The 9,833-nt window shown below is 48.8% G+C and overlaps 1 long non-coding RNA gene across 1 annotated transcript in view; it reads right to left on the reverse strand.

Annotated features, from left to right (window-relative positions):
• LOC109304130 overlaps window positions 1-9,833 on the reverse strand; it is a 15,002-nt gene that overhangs the window by 2,072 nt on the left and 3,097 nt on the right. Inside the window, exon 2 of the long non-coding RNA XR_002099303.1 lies at window positions 3,385-3,639. This is a non-coding gene — a long non-coding RNA (uncharacterized LOC109304130). The remainder of the gene's footprint in view (window positions 1-3,384; window positions 3,640-9,833) is intronic.

Here is a 9,833-nt window from a genome sequence, read left to right on the forward strand (position 1 = left end):
AATTCGCTGATGATCCCAAAATTTGGGGTGAGGTGAGCAGGCTGGTAGGGAGGGGAAGACTGCAGCAAGACCTGGATAGGTTACAGGGGTGGGCTAACAAAAACAGGATGTGTTTCAGTACTGACAAGTGGAGGGTGCTGCTCTTGGGCAGTAGTCACCAGCAGCACACTTATAAGATGGGAAGCTCCCTTCTTGAGAGCACGGAGACAGAAAGGGATCTTGGAGTCATTATTGACTCCAAGATGAACATGGGCCGACAACGTGAGGTCACGGTTGGCAGGGCTAACCGGACCTTGTTGTGCATCCACAGGTGCATCTCAAGTAGAGCCAGGGAGGTGATCCTCCCCCTCTATGCAACGCTGGTCAGGCCACAGCTGGAGTACTGTGTCCAGTTCTGTGCACCCCACTTCAGGAGGGATGTGGACAACATTGAGAGGGTCCAGAGGAGGGCCACCCGCATGATCCAGGGACAACAGGTCAGACCCTACACTGAAAGGCTGCAGGACCTAAACCTGTTCAGCCTTCACAAGAGAAGGCTGAGGGGGGACCTGGTGACTGTCTATAAACTCACTGGGGGGGGGGACCAGAAGGGTTTGGAGGAGACACTTTCCCCTAGCGCCCCCCGTCATAACAAGCAATAATGGACACAAGTTATTGGAGAGTAGGTTTAGATTAGACATCTGCAAGAACTACTTCACAGTTAGGGCGGCTAGGAGCTAGAACCAACTTCCCAGGGAAGTGGTGCTGGCTCCTACTCTGGGGGTCTTTAAGAAGAGGCTTGATGCCTACCTGGCTGGACTCATTTGAGTCCAGTCTTTTCTCCCACCCAGGCCGGGGGTGGGGGGTCGGACTTGAAGATCTACAAGGTGCCTTCCGACCCTACTTCTATGATTCTATGTCCCTTGCTAGCTGCAACTCTAGTTGCACCTGGGCCTTCCTGATTTCATCCTCACATGCCTAACCAATACCCCTCCTTAATCATCTGTTCAAGTTTCCACTTCTTGTAAGCTTCCTTTTTGTGTTTTAGCTCACTAACAAATTTCCTACTAAGCCAAACTGATCTAATGCCATACTTGATAGTCTTCCTGGGCATTGGGATGGTTCATTCCAGCATCCTCAGTAAAGTTTTTTGTAAAGTAGAAACAATGATCCTGGACTTCTTTCCCCCACTCAGACTGGCCTCCCAGGGGATTCTGCCCATCAGTTCCCCAAGTGAGTCAAAGTCTGCTTTTCTGAAGTCTATACAGCTGTTTTAGATAAAGTGACTCCTCCTCTTCTCCCCTGCCTGTTCTTCCTAAACAGTGTATACCTATCCATAACAGTGCTCCAGTCATGCAAGTCTTCCCACAAAGTCTGTTACTCCAGTCACATCATAGTTTTGGGACTGTGCAAGGACTTACAGTTCTGCCTTCTTGTTTTCCAGACTCTGTGTGCATTGGTGTACAGACACCCAAGGTAACTAGCCAATTGCCCTACTTTCTCAGGAAGAATGAGAAGGCCTCTCTTGTTGGCCCCTCCGGCTTGTGCTTCCTCCAGGTCAGGCACTTATCTCAGGGCTTTGGTCTCCACCCTCAGCAAGCATAATTTAAAGCCTGCCTCACTAGTTTAATGAACCTGTCTGCAAAGATGCTCTTCTTTGTCAGGTTGATCCCATTTCTTCCTAGCAATCCTTCTTCTTAGAACAGGATCCTGTGGTTGAAGAAGCCAAAGCCTTACTAGTAACACCACTGATCTGCAGGATGCATGCCCTCCTTCCTAGGCCCTTCCCCTTGACCTGAAAGGGTAAGGAGAGCACCACCTAAGCCCCTGTCCCCTTCACCCTTGCACCCAGAGCCACTCTTGATCTGCTCAGAGTCCCTTCTGGCAGTTTAATTGGTGCCCACATGAATGAGCAGCATGAGGTAGCAGTCAGAGAGCTGGAGAAGTCTCAGTAATCCTTCTGTGACATGTCAGATTCAGGCTCTGGGAAAGCAGCACCCCCCCCCCAAAAAAACAAACAAACAAAAAACAAAAAACCAACAGGTCAGACCAACAGACCAATGCCTCTGTTCCCTGCAGGCAAGGTTCTTTAAAGTAGATGTGATATATTTTATTAAACTAACTCAGTTGGTCTAATAAAAGATAAATCACATCTACTCAAAGAATCTTACCTGCCTATGCCCTTAGACTAACATGGCTACAACCAAAAACCTCTGTCCCCTGCCGAAGGGAGATGCTGACCACCACTGCCTATCACTTCCTTTTGGTGGCAGTGATCTCAATCTTCCCAACTCTGGGGAGGCCTGGCCTCTTCTGCTGACAGCACATGCTCCTTCTCCTCCATTGCTAGGGCTCCACGTGTTCTCAACATAACCTGCTGCAGGCAGGAATGAAGACTTCTGCTTGTTGCCAGAGGTCACAAGCTTCCAGTTTTCTGAGAGTCCCATCTTCTCCTTTCTCCAGGGTCACCTCTGGCTGTCCTTCCTTTGCTGTTCTAGATCCTCCAGAATCAAGTCAATGAAGTCCTCAAGGCAAAGGATGCTTTGGAGCCTTGCTACCTCCTCTTGTACCTCTTTTGCCTGCTCCTTGAGGGACACGACTGCCCATACCTCAGGCATTCCCCCACATGGCTGCACCAAAAGGAACCTACAAGCCACAGTCTCCACACCACCAAACCAGGACCTGGGTGGAAGCCTTGACAGTGGCCAGTCCTGCTTGTACAGATACCTTACCGGTGCAACCAGAGGAAAAAAAAAAAATCTTAACAGTAGCAGTGGCTCTGGCATTGCAACATCATCCAGCCATCTCTCTGGGTATCTTAAATCCACTACCTACCTCTTCCTGCCCCTCTCTCTAAGCAGAGGATCTCTAGCAAATTGTTTTGTAAGCTGGCCTGTTTGCTGCTCCTCGGTTCTGAAAGGTTCCTTTTTCCCCACTAACCTGCTTCCGCTCACCAAGCTTACAGTGAAGGAGGGCGAGAAAGTTTCTGGGCAAACTTCCAAGCAAACTCGCCACTCACTCTGGTCTCTAGTTAAACAAGGGACTTAAACAGCTAGAACTCAGCAGTTAGATCAATACTTACACTAAGTATATGTAGATTAATTACTGTTAATTAAAGAACTTACCTTAAAGACTCCCCTTCCAAGGGGAGCAAACTGACCTGTGTATTGCCCTATTTGTTGTCCCCGCTCTCTCACTGCCTAATCACTCAAGGATTCTCCTTTTATATTGTCCTTGGCCTGGACTGGTTCCATCCCCTTGTTAAAGCTTTTTTCACACACAGGCAGTAATCGTTCAGCAATCACTCAGCTAACAGCACTCCCAATTGCTCAGAACATGCACCCAAGCACACAGCCCACCAAGCAAACACTCAGCAAGCCAAACACACAGTCCTGGCTCACTTACCTTCCAGAAGCAGGATCTGGTGCCTGGCTCTTCTTCCCCTTCCTCCTCTTGTTCCCAGCAAGCTGCTTCCAACCTGCCCTGTCTGATCACAACAGGGTTCTCTAGCTGGATCTTCCTACCCAGCACCTGCTTAGGATAGCTGGCATAGGTAGTAGAGCCCCAGCTCAATCTTCCTGCCCAGTGGACAAGGCTAGGTGGTAACTCCCCTGGCTCCACTGTCCAGAGTTTGACTCTATTAAATGTTTTGGGTTTCAGCTGATGTTTAATAGTTAAGGTTTTCTTTAACATTGTCAATTTGTCTGCCTCCCCCTCAGTAATAAACCCTCTTATTGTTGAACTTCACTTGCAAGTGGCAAAAATAGTTCACTTTAGTGCTGCTATCTTTAAGTTGGTGTTCCATCTTATACTTTGGACTCAACTTGGAGCACGCTTGCCAAAAAGGTTGTACACCACTGTCTTATAACTTGATTATTAGAGCAGTTGTCTGAAAAATGGACAATGTGGAAAGCCTTGGTCTTCTGCATTGGTGCTTGAACACTGAGCAGTTGGATAAAAGTAGAATGTGGCAGAGGCATACCTGGGCAATTTTGCATCCTGCTGGGAGCATCTATGCACAGGGCACCATCACAGGCTGTATTGTTAGTGGGTGTGGCTGGACTAGCAGTGTAGCAACTGCTATTTTTATGCTCCCCTTCCCCCATGCCTCCCCAGATACCTAGGGCTGGTGTCCTGATCAGGGTTACCAACTGTCCATAAGTTTACAGACAACCTGTGAACAACTTAGAAATGCCTGTTCATGAAATCTATTAGAAAGATGGAGCAGTCTGTAAGAAGTCTAAGCAACCATGAGCTTGTCTGAGAATTCGTCATCTGAACAAGGCTGGATGTTGAATGACAACGAACAGAAAAGCATTACCTGGAGTCTGACCAGGAGTGCAGCTAAGCACCCTGTAGGACAGGGGTGGGCAAAATGTGGCCCGGGGGCTGGATGCAGCCTGCCAGGCCATTCTATCCAGCCCATGGGGCCCCTAAAAAATTTAGAAAATTAATATTTAACTTCCCTGGGCTGCCTATCATGCGGCCCTCGATGGCTTGTCAAGACTCAGTATGCAGCTCTCTACCTGAAGTAATTGCCTGCCTACTGTAGGAACTGCTCTCTTAGGGTTTTGAGGCTCACAGGAACCTCCATAGCTGCTGCCCCACCCCACCTAGAAGCAGCCCATGGCTTAGGGCAGGGACAGAAGCATGGTATATAACCAGTCAAGCAGGGTTGCCAACCCAAGATTTTTTTTTTTTTTTTTTACTAGCAATATACAAGCCTTCTTTTACTGACTATCACAGCCCACCCAGCTAGCCTAGTGAGTTGAGCTGGGAATGGGACCCCAGCTTGCCACGATAGGGATCAGAAGCTACAAGTCAGGAGCCAAATACCAACCCAGGGTCAGGATCCAGGAATCAGAAGCCTAGTTACCAAATCCAAAGAACAATCCACAGGGCAAGTCCAAAAACAGCTGAAGCTGGATCTGGAGCCAGGAAACAGATCAGCAGGTAAATCCAAAAACAAACCAAAGGCAAGACCAGGAACACCAAGACATTGTTAGGATAGACGCTACTCAAAGATTGGAAACCAGTAGGTTATACAGCAAGACTCAGGTGCTGCAGGTGTTTCTTAAAAGCAGCCCAAGCAGTAGAGACAAGGGGCTGGTGGGCTGCTGACCTTAATTATTCACAGCTGGATCAGTTGCACTTAACAAGGGCTGCAGGGCTGTAGCCTGATTGAGCTTCACAGAGTTGAACGAGGTTGTAGGACAGAAGCCTTACATTAACTAACTTTTTTATTGTAGTAAGTGTTGGACCTGGCCTTTGTCATTACCATCCAGGGCCTGACAGAAGGTTTATATTTATATCATATAAAACTTATGCCATTACAAAAACTTTCCGTAAAAAAGCATTTGTAGATTATTAGTAAGAAAAATAATCTTGAATTGGCAATTCTGGTTACAGTCATTGGCAATGCATAGGGGGTGCATGATCACCCCCTAAGCTTGGTGGTACATCCCCTGAAAAAAGTGCTGCCAGCAGCACCTGTGGTCAGTTGCTGCTTGGCACCAACTAAATCTGTAGTATTGCAAATATAACATATTGCCTCAAATATGGTTCTTCTTGAACCTCAGGTGCAACTTTCTTAATTTTTATACTCCCAATTTAAAAAACAAAACATCAAGTAAAGACGCTATGTTCCCTCACCTTGCATAGATATAAATGACAATTTATAAATCATGTGCAAGGCAAGTACATAGTTAGGTCCTTTTTAATAGAAGCTGATGTAACAAGGACCTCAATATGTATCTGGACTTCAAAGGCCTGTAAGAATTTCCACCAGATGAAAAATATGGCCCCTGTGATTTCTAGATATTTTTTCTTGTTACAAGAGAAATCATTGTTATTCCTCTGAAAAAAATACAACACATATTGAATATGGCAACACCTTCACTTCAAAGGACCAAGTAATCTCCATATCAAAGCAGGGAATAGTTCTATCATTAAAAGGGCTGTCCAAGGATACAGAAACAAACCCAGTCACAGGCTTCTGCTGTTCCTTGCAGCTGCTGAGAGGCCTGTAATAGCTACAATTCATAGGGAGTGTCAGCCTTCAGTACCTTCAAGCTTAGAATCCTTCCAAAGCAGATTTTCATAATCTTGCTGCTGTTCCTATGTTCATTCATTGTTTCCATTTTCAAATATGCTTTAGATTACTCCTGCTTAAACTGAGTGGTGAGCCTTGATTTTACATTTGGGATAATTCCCAGCTGAATACACCAACTTTCAGTCTCTCCTTCAAAACCTGGGAAGACAAGTGTGCCTTGTAGCATGTCCTGAAGTCAATGTATGCGTGGATAAATAGACAGGGGAACTTTTTTGTCAGCTCCACCTAGAACTCCCTGGAGAAGATGCTCTGCCCACAGCTTGAACCTTTTGACTAGTAGTTAGATTCGATGAGAATAAATGGGGAGATGACATGTTTTTTTGGCTTTCACAAGTCTTTATAATATTACTGTTGATGGAATAAGGATGAAAGAATGCATTCAGAAAGGAATTTGTGCCCCTAGCAGCAAACCCATGCCTTGCTAGGCAAAACTGTAGGGGCATATGCCTGGTGTTTCCCACCTTTAGCCACCACAAGTCTGATGTAGGTCTGATCTGGACAGAGAAGGTCCAGATAGATGAAAAAAAAAAACAAAAAACAAAAAAAGCAAAGTGAAAAGCAAGTATCAAATGCCACATAAAATGAGAGGGGCAAAGAGGTGGGTTGTCTCTGATAATTTCAAAATACTCAGTAAGCACACATACACGAGACGTTTACTGCCGGGTTGACTAATTAACTGTGCAGTAAACATCTCAGTGCATGAATGCCGTGTGCCCCTGGACGCTGGGGGGCATGGCAACTGCCTGCAGGTGGTGGCAGCAGCAGCAGGGGCATAGCATCTCAAGCAGGGAGCTCCCACAGGTAGCCATGACGATGTTGGCAGCAGGGAGGGCAGGTAGCAAACGCTGACCAGTGGTTGGCAACCACCTGCAGACACTGCTGGCAGTGTTGGCGGTAGCCAGTGGAGATTGGGGACAGCCCGTAGACGCCACAGGCAGTGCCGGTGGCGAGCAGCAACTGTCCGCAGGCACTGTTGGCAGCTTTGGCAGTGCACAGGGGGTGTACCGCCAAACTCAGGGGGTGCAAGTGCACCTGCATGCAACCCCTACGTGTTGCCAATGTCTCAGTGTCTCCACATGCACTCCTATTAGGGCGCACAAAACTAATACACTCAGCAACAGGGTAGTACTTGTAAAAACGAAATACTTAATGAGCAGGGTTGTACTTGTAAAAACAAAATACAAGTACTACCCTGCTGAAGAGTTTTTTCATGTGCAGGAGTACATGTGTAGACCCTGACCAGAAGGTGCTTCAGTGCCAGGGCTACCTGCCGGCTAACCCCACACTGAAGCACCCTCGTGCCCCAGCCAGTCCCTCCACAGCAGGTTAAGCCCAGTCAGAGCAGCCCCAGGCTGGAAGGGCGAACCCCTGGGCCCCTTGCCAGCTGGGGCAGTTGTGACCCAGCTCAATGTGCTGTAGTTCAGGCACATGTGCAGACAATAAACTGTGGAGCAATAAGCTCCACAGTTTATTGCTGCCCCCTAATGGCAAGTGTACACATACCTAGTGTCATTCCTATATTTGAAAGTTGTTTTTTTATATCTATATTAACTCTGTCTTTCCCATATAAAGTAAAGACACCTGCTATTGCCAACATTGTCTTATCTGTCTTCCTCTAAAACCAAAGCAATGCTGCTGGGAGTACAGGTGTAAGTGGCTAGTACTCAGCCCTGGGAAGTACAGTGTCCTTCCTTGCACCCTGCATCTTCCTTGCTCTGGCTCCAGCAGTGGGGAGGACAGAGCAGCTAACATGTTGCCAAAACCTATGGTTTTTCAGCAACAAAAGGGAAGGTGATATCGGAAGCAAACCCCAGTTACTCCTCCTGGACTGTCTACCACCACTGCTTCTCTACCTTCCCCACTATCAGAGCTGGAGTTGGAGCCAAGAAGGTGCCCACCTGGTGGTTTCCATCTATTCTCTCACTCATTTTTCTTTCTAGACAGTAGGATTACTGTTGCTGTTTGCAAAGGCATGCTAAAGCAAGGAGCAAACTGACCTGTACCAGGATGGTCAGAGAGTGCTGGGGTTATACCCATTGAGGGCAGGAAGTTGTGTTGGCTTGGGGCCAGCATTACTTCCCTGGGCAGTATAAAGTTCAGGAGGGTAGAAAGTTTGCCCATGGAGCAAAGGAGTGGGACGAGCTGGGAATGATGCATCCTAGGATGCTGGAGGAATGAAAATAGAGCATTTTGTCTTCCTGACTTAATAATACCCTGCAATGGCCTGGGTAAAACAAATCAAAGATAACCCTCACTTGGGGTGGTGTTACAGGTTACCTTTAAACCATGGTAGAGGCACTTAAAATGGGAGCATTCACCTATTAATGGCTGTTAACCCATGCTAAGTACCCTCTAAACCAGGGGTGGGCAAAATGGTGGATCCAGACAGTTGCCAGACTCCATTTCCCAGCAGCCCCTGCCCACATGGCTGGAACTGGTTTCCATGGTGACCCCAACAACAGCTGTGCAAGGCTGGGGTTTCAAAGCAGACCAGCCTCAGCAGCACTGGCAGAGCATGCAGCAGGGTGGGGAGCTGCTCCAGAGCTGCTGGGATCTTGCAGCAGTTACAGCATGGTCCAGAGCCAGAGCAGACCTGTGATCTGCAGCCTGCACTGCTGCAGGTCCCCACCCTGTCACCCTGCCAGTGCTGCTGGGGCCGGTTTCCATGGAAACCCCAGCCTTTTACTATGGCAGCATCTCCATGGAAACTGGCCCCAGCCATGCGGATAGGGGCTGCTGGGAAATGGAATCCACTGCTCTCCAGATCTGGCCCATGGGCCGGACTTTGTCCACCCTGCTCTAAACATTTAAAAGTTATGCCAGTTTAAGTGAGGGTTATCTTTGATCTGTTTTACTGCTCTGAAACTGTTCTAAGTTTATGATGATATAACATTCCATAAATTTAAAATATTGTGTGTGTGTGTATGTTATATGTGGGGGTGGGAGTAGAGTGTGTGGTCGGGGTGTATGTGGGGGGTGGGTATGGGGTGTTTGTGAGGATGTGGGGGGGTGTGGGGGTTGTGGGGTGTGTGAAGGGGAGGGTGGCTGGGGATGTGTGGGGTTGTGGTGCGTGCGCGTATGTATTGTGGGGTTTGTGTGTGGGGTCCCCCCTACAAACATACCCCCTCATTGTGCACAGCCCCTGCCACCAGTAGCAGCAACAGGCAGAGCCCCCTGTCAGGATGCCATCCTGGTGAGCCCCAGGACTGCACATGGCTCAGCTGCCGGCTCCATTGCACAGGGCTCACATGCCTGAGTCCCGTGCCACTGGGGGGAGCCCCGCACAATGAAGCTGGCGATGCACATCATGGGGCTTGGCTGGGGCAGCAGGGAGAGGAGTAGAGCTGGCTTGGCTCCATAGCACAGGGCTTTCCACCACTCCCCATGACCTACTCATAGCAGTGAATGGGGCCGGGCCACTGGCCCCATTGCACAGGGCCTCCCACAGAGGCATGTGGCTCAGGTACAGAACCTGAGAGCTGCATGTGAGCTCCACATGATGGAGCCAGGTGGACCCTGAGACCCTGCTGGACCAGACTCTGTGCTCCTGTTGCCCCGCTCTGCGTACCCATTGACCCCAGCCCCAGGGCACTGGCGCAGGCCCCGTGCCACCCACTTGCCACATCGCTCCCGCCAGCCACCGTTGCCACTCCTCCCCCACCCACCCACTGCTGCCATCATAACTCCCCACCTGCTTACCCTGCTGCTTCCCCACCTTACCACCTGCTGCCCCCCCTTTCCC

Source organism: Gavialis gangeticus, unplaced genomic scaffold (assembly GCF_001723915.1).
Source record: "Gavialis gangeticus isolate Ggan-Ray unplaced genomic scaffold, GavGan_comp1, whole genome shotgun sequence".
Taxonomy (NCBI): Eukaryota; Metazoa; Chordata; order Crocodylia; family Gavialidae; genus Gavialis; species Gavialis gangeticus.